A 9926-nucleotide genomic window follows, 5' to 3' on the forward strand; every position below is an offset into this window, starting at 1 on the left:
TGATCACCTATGCCGCCAGAAAAAAAAAATGGCATAACAGGTAAAGGTTGCATGTGACCATATTTAATGACCTGAGTTCTATCTGGAACCCATTTGGTAGAAGGAGAAAAATGACTGCTGAAAACTTTCCTCTGACTTCCACATGTGCTCTGTAGCATGTGAATTCCTGTGTGCATGTACATGTATGTTGGCACACCTTTCATATACGCAGCACTTTTTATACCTGAGGAACCTGAACACTGAACTGAAGATGGTGAAAGCCAGGTGGATGAACATCTGGGCGTCTGAGCAGGGTTCTCAGTAAGGCACAGGGTGCATTTTCCCCTGGGTCACAAAATTCTAGGACTGTGGTTAGGCTTCACATTAGGCTCCTTACAATACATCTAGTCAGAGCAAGGGAAGAGGGTAGCTGATATCTGGGTCTTTCCTCTCCTTGTATTAATTCTCCATGGCATATAGTTCTCTTGTTTAAGAGGACTGTGTGTTCTGGGAAATTCTGGGCTCTTTTCAGTGTCTACATTTCCCTGAAGAAGTTTGTTGTTGCAGTAAATATTAAAAATGATTGGCTTATCTCTTTATTGGTCCCGGAGGTCCTACTCTATGGATGCCGCTCTAGTTAGAGCTGTGCGCACAGACTCTGTCACTCGGTCCACAAGATTCCCTTCCCAGGCAGTTCACTTAGCATGCCCTGCTGGTTCTGTACCAGGTGGACTGCCCTGGTGTGTTTCTTTCCACTACCGCCCTGCACAAACATCACTCCATGGCCCAGTAACTTTTCATATAGGTTTATATATTCAATTTCATATAGGTTTATATAATCTCAATCCATAAACCCTCTGCACAATAAGATTATACCCAATAGACAAAGATGCAACTGCCCTTCTATATGAGATAAAAAAAAAATAGACCTATAAAATCCCTTAAAATATTCCTATCTACCTATTGCCAATTACAGCCACCAGGATCCAGGTCTGCTTTCTCCAGCTCCATCTTGATCTCCTCCTTTTCAATCTCTTTTCCTCTTCTGTTTTCCTACCTTTTAACCACCTACCTCTCCACTGTCCAATCATGTATCGACTTAACATAAATCTACAGTTTATGGGGACCTACTGTGTGCCGCCTCTGTAGCCTCTCCTAGGGCCACTTACCCCTTGTCTTATTGGCTTATCTCTAAGCCACTTTTGTCTGTAAAAGACTCCTTTCCTGTAGCTGTCTTTCCTAGTCACCTGGTTCATCTACACAAAGGCAGAATTCTCCATTCCTCCCTGGTAGTGATGGATATCCACTCATTATGTAGAGGCAAAAACACTAGAGATGTGTTTATTTTTAAAGGCCCTGCTGTAAACAGAAACAGGCTAAATATTACAAAACAAAACATTCCAGAGGCCTTGGCCCAAGCATTAACATTTCTAGGTGGTCGGGATGTTTCACACATACCTTCTGCTTCTGACGGGTCATAGATGCTTTAGGACTCCTATAGGATTTTGTCATGCTCACGTAACCAAGAGACATCTCATTTAAAAAAAATAATGGGATGTGGGGGGGGGGACACTTTTAAGAAATTGCCAGAGTCAAGTATAGTGTTGTGCCCCTGTAAGCCTGGCACTTTGGAGTTCAAGGCATGAGAACTCTACAAGTTTGAGGTCAGGTTGGGCTACATGAAGAGATTCTAAGAAACAAGCAAATATTTCATTTTCTAAGGCTTAAGATAGAGCCTCTGCCATCTGAGGCACATTCTCTACTGTCCCATTGTGACTCAGACAGAACAACATCACACTTTTTTTTTTTTTTTTTTTTTTTTTTTTTTTTTTAGCTTAAGGAAAGCAATTGGATGAAATTGAATGGCCCAAGAATTAAGCAGAAAATGCAGAAGCCATTCATAATGGCGAACCTACCGGGGAGGGGGGGAAAGCAGTGTCTGTACATTGTTTTGCTGACACTGGGTGAGAGAATCAGATATAGGTTGCCAAGGAACGTTCACCTCATAAATGGCAAGGAAAGCGTATACTACCAGGTTCTGATGTGTTCTGTTTCTTCATTAAAATGTGCTGTCAAGGGCTAGAGAGATGGCTCAGTGGCTAAGAGCACTGGCTTCTCTTCCAGAGGTCCTGAACTCAATCCTCAGCAACCACATGGTGGCTCACAACCATCTGTAATGGGATTCTATACTCCCTTCTGCTGTATCTGAAGACAGCAGTGTAATCACATGCATAAAATAAATAAATAATTCTTTTTAAAAATGTGCTGTCAGTCATATTGGAAAGAAATGTCTAATTAACACTGTAGGGTGCCCAAAAATAGAACCATCATCCCTCTAAGCAACTCGATCCATCTTTCTCTACCCCTCCCCCATGCCACCACTCCTTGCCCACATTGGACTTCATGATCAAAAGAGTTCTAGAAATTGTAAAACTCACCACACTATACAGCTTCCTCTTCATAGCTTCAAAGCCACTAGAACTAATGTTTCTAGCCACTTTCCACCCTTTCATGCCCTGAATCCCATGGGAAGATCCCAATACAATTTAATGGAATGGAAACTGTGAGGTTGTATCTTTGAGATCTGCCTCTGCAAAGCCTTGGAGGAATTTGGAAGAGCTTAGCTCCATAGGAACACAGGAGAGATGGAAAAGAAAGCCTTATTTGCCTACCTCAGGCACAAATGGCACATTACTGACACCCAGTCCCAGTGGAGCGGGGCATAGTCCATAATGTTTTGGTTAATTTGGACCTGTTGTGTCCTGATGCATCTTGAAGAGCCATGGTCCCTCAGCAGTCCCAAGCAAACTCACAGGCTGCACATGGGATGCGTTTGTAGTAAATAAGAAGGAATCCAGGGTTGGAGGAGGAACAAATACAAAATATTAGATATAGGCTCAAGACTCTGAGAACTGTCTCCACCCCCCTGACATCCAGGCACCAAAACTTGTCTTTCTCTTCATCATGGTGCCTGCTGTCCCTTGTTCTCACGGATGTTTTCCACTCTCTTCAGTCAGGATCCCATGCTGCCCGCACTGCTGTGGAATTTCCATTGATCTTTATGCCACCCTCTTTTTGTGTCTCTAGCCCTTCTACAGATGGCTACCAGACTAGTCCTCTTAAACTTAACACATGTCTTGCTGAAGGTTGGATGGTTCCACCATGCTCTCACTAGGTCTCAAGACCCCACGATAATGCCACTGCCTGCAAGCTCATCTGCCTTGACTTCCTCTTTGAGTCAGCTTGGTCATTCAAGTCTTTTGTTCCTTAAGGATATTTTTGTAGCCGTTTATTTCTCCAAATTACTGTATTTTCAGTGTGTGATTTCTCTCAAGTGATGTCTTTATGGGTATTTTGCTGACTTGCCCACAGTACCTTCTTTTCTTCTGTTTTCTTTGGTGTCTTTATTATTATTATTATTAGTAGTAGTAGTAGTAGTAGAAGTAGTAGTAGTAGTAGGAGGAGGAGGAGGAGTATTTTCACATTCTCTTTAAGGTTATCTAAGAGAATTCTTCAAAGCTTGAATTTAAGGTCAGAAAAAATTTTAGTTTGTATTCACCATTCATTTCAAATGTTTCAACTCTTTTTCAGTTGCAACTAAATTCTTGGCTGAAAGAAAGCAGGTAGCATAAAGGTCAATGAACAAACCACACGGGTGGTGTGAATTTAGATCATGCTCCTTTATACATGGCTACCCTGTGGTTAGGAATTCTCACAGATTAGGTCACCTCATAGTGGAGGTGGCAAAAGGAGGTTGCTTTACTACTGCTGTGAAATGGCACCATGACCAAGGCAACTTAAAAGAGAGAGCATTGAATTGGAGACTTGTTTATAGTTTCTGGGAGTGAGTCCATTACTGTCATGGCAGAAAGCATAGCAACAGGCAGAGAGGCTTGGTGCTGGAGAAATAGCTAACATCTGATCCACAAAGATGAGGCTTTCTTCTAATGCCTGCACCAAGTGGCAAGCATTTGTGTAGATCACTCAGTGAAGGTTTATACAAGTCTTGGAGTCATGTGAACACTTCCAATTTGATACCTCATGTTCTCTCTCACTTACGTGCAGCTCTTTCCGACTGATGTTCTAGGCTGGTGTTCTAAGATTGATAAAGACCTTCAGAATGATAAGCCAGACCATGTAGTTCTTAGGCCTTCAGATGAGGTTTGTATGGATGTGATTTGGTAGGGGACGTGGTGGAGGTGGGGTGCATATGGAAGATTTTTGGAACCTGAGGCTTGAAAAGCTCTTGAACACTGTGAATAGAACTTGACAGGCCATCCAGTGAAAGCCAGAAGACATGGATGCTGAAAGAAATGTAGATAGTTGAGACTCAGAGGTTCCAGAAGGGAACATAAACTCTATCGGAAACCGGACTAAAGACCACTTGTGTGACTGCCTCTGGTCAAAAAAATTCTGGCTGCATTCTGTCCCCATCTCAAGAACTTGAGTGAAGTTTTAAAGAAAACCCCATTTTAAAGAAAAACAAAGGCTATTTTTTTTGCCAGATATTTTGAGGCAGGGTAGCCTCCAGACTGTGTCATGGTTACTGTTTGCTGCTCTCCTCTAGGTCTCCAGTGAGAGAGAGTAACTGGAAGCAGAAGATGAGAAAAATGTAAAGTTTGGGGCAGAAAGGTAAGAATGTGGTGGTTTGAATATGCTTGACCCAAGGAGTAGCACTATTTGGAGGTGTGGCCTTGTTGGAGGAGGTGTGGCCTTTTTAGAGGAAGTGTGTCAGCGTGGGTGTGAGTTTTAAGACCCTCATCCTAGCTGCCTGGAAACCAGTCTTCTCATAGTGGCCTTCAGATGAAGATGTAGAACTCTCAGCTCCTCCTGCACTATGCCTACCTGGATGCTGCCATGTTTCTGCCCTAATGATAATAGACTGAACCTTTGAACCTATAAGCCAGCCACAATTAAATGTTGTCCTTATAAGAGTTGTGTTGGTCATGGTGTCTGTTCACAGCAGTAAAACCCTAACTAAGACAATGGGCAAATTTAAGGTTTCAGACAATCATATTTGTGATAACAAAGCACATGTTATTTATTTATTTATTTATTTAATTTAAGTACAGTGTAGAAACACCAGAAGAGAGCATCAGGTCTCACTACAGATGGTTGTGAGCCACCATGTGGCTGCTGGGATTTGAACTCAGGACCTTTGGAAGAGCTATTAGTGCTGTTAACTGCTGAGTCATTTTGCCAGCCCTGTTGTTTTTAAAGGAATCAGAACCACAAAAGAGAAACTGGTCTCTATTCTGGGGCAATTAAAAAAAGATGTTCTGAAGACAAGACCCCATTTATCATAAGCTTAAATTTCTGAAAATGCAAATTTATTGGAGAGAGCCTGAACTCAGATTGACAAAGATGTGCTTCTCTGCTCAATAACTATGAAAGTATTTCTTTCTTCGGGGTCCGCATGCAAGGGCTGAGCACCCGTGGGCCAAACAGGCCAGATTCCACTAATTCAGAGCTAATGGCAGAATTAGGCAGTGCTTTCCACATGATCTTTGTCTTACAGGCATGAAAGCTGCAAGATTGAGGGTCCCATGGAGTCTTGCAACTCAGTTCCTGAGATCAGACAGTATATGGCAGGGTTTGATTTCCTGCAGCACTTCATGAGATTCCATTGTGTAAATCTATGAAAGAAAAGCCTAAGTAGAATTGGAGACTCCAGGAAGTTGGAGAGTCCAAGAACAAGGCACTCTGTCGAAAAAAAAAAAAAAAAAAACAGACAGACCAGGTATTGAGCTGGATAAGAGAGAGGCTGTGTGTGCTCCAAGCAACAGAGCTAGAGAAGTAGAGCCCCTTTGGAGCCCAGCGGATTGTTTCAACAACCCCAGATGCCAGACAGAGCTTCAGGGATTTGGTGTTTGCCAGGCTGGGTTTTGGTTTGCATACATCTGGTCTTTCTTGCTGATGTTTGCTGTGTGTTATCATATGGTGGAAGTATGGACCTTGGTTTTTGATCCTGTACTTGCACACCATTAAGAGATTGCTTTGAGTCTCAGGAAAGAGTTTGCTCTTCTGTTCAGAGATGGGAAGTGTCAACGACTGAAAAATTTGTAAGATGAGGTAAATGTATTTTGCACGGTAAAGTGAAAGGGAAACTTTAGAAAGCAGGGGAAGAAGGTTATGGTTTAAAATAACGCATTTTGGTCAAGGTGACAACCTATATTGTCAACTTGAAGAGATTTAGAATCCCCATGGAAACAAATCTCTGCCCATCACATAAATTAAGTTGAATGAGGTGGGATGACCCACCCTACATGTGAGCAGAGTCATTGTGTGGGCTGGAGTCCTGAACTGAATAACAAGGAAAGAGCAAACCTAGAGCAGCAGTCCTTTGTGAATGCCACATGACCAGTGTCTCAGGCTCCTGCCATCATGACTTCCCTGCTGTAGTGAACTGTAACCTGGAACTGTAAGCCAGAAAAAACCCAGCCTTAAATTTTTTTTTAGGGGGGGGGGGGGAAAGGGGTCAGGTTGTTTCTTCATATCAACAACATTAGTAACTGATGCAGTAGGGTCATGCAGGGAGAATGAATAGAACAAAGAACACAACATAGCCAGTATTTTTATGATCAGCAACTGAACTCTGTTTTCTTTAAGTGAGGAGAGAAATCACTGAAGAGATAGTCGTGGGCTTATGGAGGGATTCAAGATGCCTAGAGAGTCCTGCCAGGGATCTGTGTGGGATGCCACAGCCATAACCTCTCCAGGAAGCTGCTTCAGGAGTCTGCTGATACTGCTGCTAACACCGGTCCCCTAATTTAATCCACATGCCCGCCACAGGTAAGACACGGAGGGACCTGGCCCCCAGTTGGTTCTGATTGGTAAATAAAGTTGCTGGCAGCCAATGCCTGGGCAGGGCACACAGAGGTGGGACCTTTAGGATTCCCAGACAAGGGACTAAGGGAGAATAGAAGGTCTGCCATGCTGGGAGGAGGAGGAGGAGGATGGCGGCGATGGCAGCAGTGATGATGACGACTACCACTATGACAACAAGGACGAAGATGAGGACAAAGAGGACGAGAAGGAGAAGGAGGTGAAGAAGGGGAGATGCCACACCTGAGAAGGTGTGGGACAGAGAACACAGTCGCCATGTAGGAACCAGGGAGAGCAGGCCAAGAGGGCTACACAACTAGGTCCAGGGCAGCCAAGATGGACTACAGGATTTAGTAATAACTCGAGAATATCAGAGGGAGGTGGATTAGCCACACAGAGGTTAGGAAGTGGCCCAGCCATTGAGCTGATTAAGGCATATCAAAATATAAATCCTGCATGTGTCTTGCATTCAGGAACCCGGAACATTGGAGCAAGCAGCAAGCAATGTGCTGTCTCTGGGGTCATTTTAAATTTTTAATTGGTTACTACTACAGACAGGCTGTCTTCCTTACTTGCCTCTACCTCCCTTATTGAACATTAGTCTAGTGTTCAGTTAGTCCTGAAATGCCCCGTGGCCCATTGAAGATTCTCCACCTGTCACTCAAAAGTAGCTCCTGTTAAGTCAAACTGTTGTCGTGTGTGCAAGGAAGCAGAGGTAATATAAAGCTACAAGCTCCAGTAGCAGCAGGCTCAGACAAAGCATCCTACACTGAAGAGGGGGGAGGACTGCATTTGCTATGTTTGGACCTCTGTGACAGAACGCTGGATCAACTTAGAGCAGAGATTTATTTTTTTGGATAATGGTCTCCTTGGATATCGTTCATCATTGTGGAGAATGTTAGGGGGAGGATGAAGAAAGTGGGCAGCATATGGTTCATGGAGGTGCAGCGAGGCCTGGGGGCAAAGGAGATGCCTCTGGGGGGCCCATGTTGAGAATCCCTTCCCCCTGAGGGACCAGCCCCATGACGGTATAGTACAGAAAAGAGTTTATTCAGGTCATGGGAGAGTTAAGAGGGTGGTAGAGGCAGAGAGAGAGAGAGAGAGAGAGAGAGAGAGAGAGAGAGAGAGAGAGGAATAGAGGAGTAAAGGCTGTGGAGGGAGAGGGGGGAAGGGAAAGGGAAGAGGAGGGATAGGGCAGAGAGCAAGGCAGCAAGAGAGAGAGGAGGGGGCAAGCAGCCCCTTTTATAGTGTCAGGCCACTGGGGTGGAGCATACCTGGCTACTGCCAGGTAATTGAGGGGTGGGATTTACAGAATCCCAACATTCTCCCATTTTGGTTTAATCAGAAAAGAAAAATTAGAGGTGATGGTGGACCAGGAATAGGGTCGTTGCGATCTCTTGACTGCTTCATGCTTGTTTGGGGCGATGTTTCTAGAGAGTCCAGAAAGGTTGGGGTAAGGATGTTTGTCCAGTCTTAGATTTGGGTGTTTCCTTGTTGTCCAGGGTCTGAGGAACCATCTGAGGATAGGTCAGAAAGAACAGGTCCAGTAGAAGCGTCCGTGTCTGTGAGAGAAGGCTGAAGCATCTGTAAATTACTTCTCTGGAGCTGTTCTAGATGTAATAAGTGCCTGGACTTGACAAGATGTTGGAACATATATATGTATACATTATATGTAGAAATTAAGTACATTTGCTTTGGAAGAAAGAAAATTTTTTTTCAGGAGCAGTCCTAATGCTGCCATTCCTCCCCTTTTCCTATCATAAAAAGGAAAAAAAGGGGGGAGGGGAAGACTGATGGTGAAGGGGAAATAGGGGCGGCAAGAGTCTCATTGGCTACTTCCTGCTGTCTTTGGGCATCATTGGGGGTGCAGCTGGCTTTCACCATCCGGGTCCACTTGGCAAGCATTCACATCAGGCTCCTCTATGGACAGTGGCTGGTAGTCCTGTAACAGGAACTAATTAATAGTTTGGTTAGAAAGTTTCTGTGTGTATCATTGAAGTAGACAGAGAATTGATAAGATTTGGAGAAAATTACTACAGAATGTGTCCCAATGTCTTAGAACAGTTTGCCATGCCATGAAGAGGAATAGAGGAAAGGTGTGGAGTCATGGCAACATCAGAGTCAGGGCAGCTGAATGTTGATAGTATTTACTGGAGACCCTGGTTGATTTTTTACAGTAGAGCTTACCAATAACTTCTGTCTCCCACCTGGGAACTCATGGATCTTGTATGTGGAAAAAGAGCTATAGGTATCTTGAGAATCACCTTAAAGGGGTCCTGGTATGGTCTAGTAATTGGATGACAACAGAAGAATGATGTTTAGCAACAGACTTGGGGGTTTACCTGAGAAGCTGGTAAAGGAAACATGTTTGTGTTAGTAGGTTGACTGGCTAGAAGAAGGAGCAGAGAGGTTGCAGGCGAGCTTGGGTTCAGGCGAATGGGGGGGGGGGGAGCAAAGGAAATAAGAGGCTCCCAACTTAGCTAGAAGATCTCTTTCCCAATAAGGGGACAGCACATGTTGGCACTACCAAAAAAGAATGACTGAGAGGTACAGCCCTAAAAATGTAAGTAAGTGGTGGGGTCTGGTGAGGAAGGGAAGGTGTCCTCTTACTCAACAATAGGAAAATGGGAGGGAAAAGTGGGTCCCCAAAACTCTGTCAGGGCCGAGTAAGTGGCCCCATTGTCCAAGAGGAAGGAGATGGGCCACTCACATACCATGATAGCTACCCGTGGCTCCCTGTTTGTGATGGCTGTGTTCCTGTCAAGGGAGCCTAGGCTCTGTCAGTCATCTATAGCCAAGCCTAGGAGATCAGCTGGAGAGTTATTTGGGCATGATGCCCCTCTGTCCTGCGTGACATAAGGGCAGTCTACAGCCCAGTGTCCCTCTCGATGGCATCTGGGACATGGCCCCCTTGGCTTGCGGGGGTTAGGGCAGGCTTTTGCCCAGTGACCTTGCCGACCACATCTATAGCAGGGGGCCAGTGGTTCCTTGGCCCTAGGAGACCAGGAGTTTGTAGCAGTAGCTGGGGCTGGTTGGACAGCCTTTACCAGCATATGGTATTTTTGTTTGCGAGCCTTTTCATCTCTCCCATTATACACCTTAAAGGCCAGCGCCAAGACTTC

Source organism: Micromys minutus, assembly GCF_963924665.1.
Source record: "Micromys minutus genome assembly, chromosome: 1".
In the NCBI taxonomy this organism is placed as follows: domain Eukaryota; kingdom Metazoa; phylum Chordata; class Mammalia; order Rodentia; family Muridae; genus Micromys; species Micromys minutus.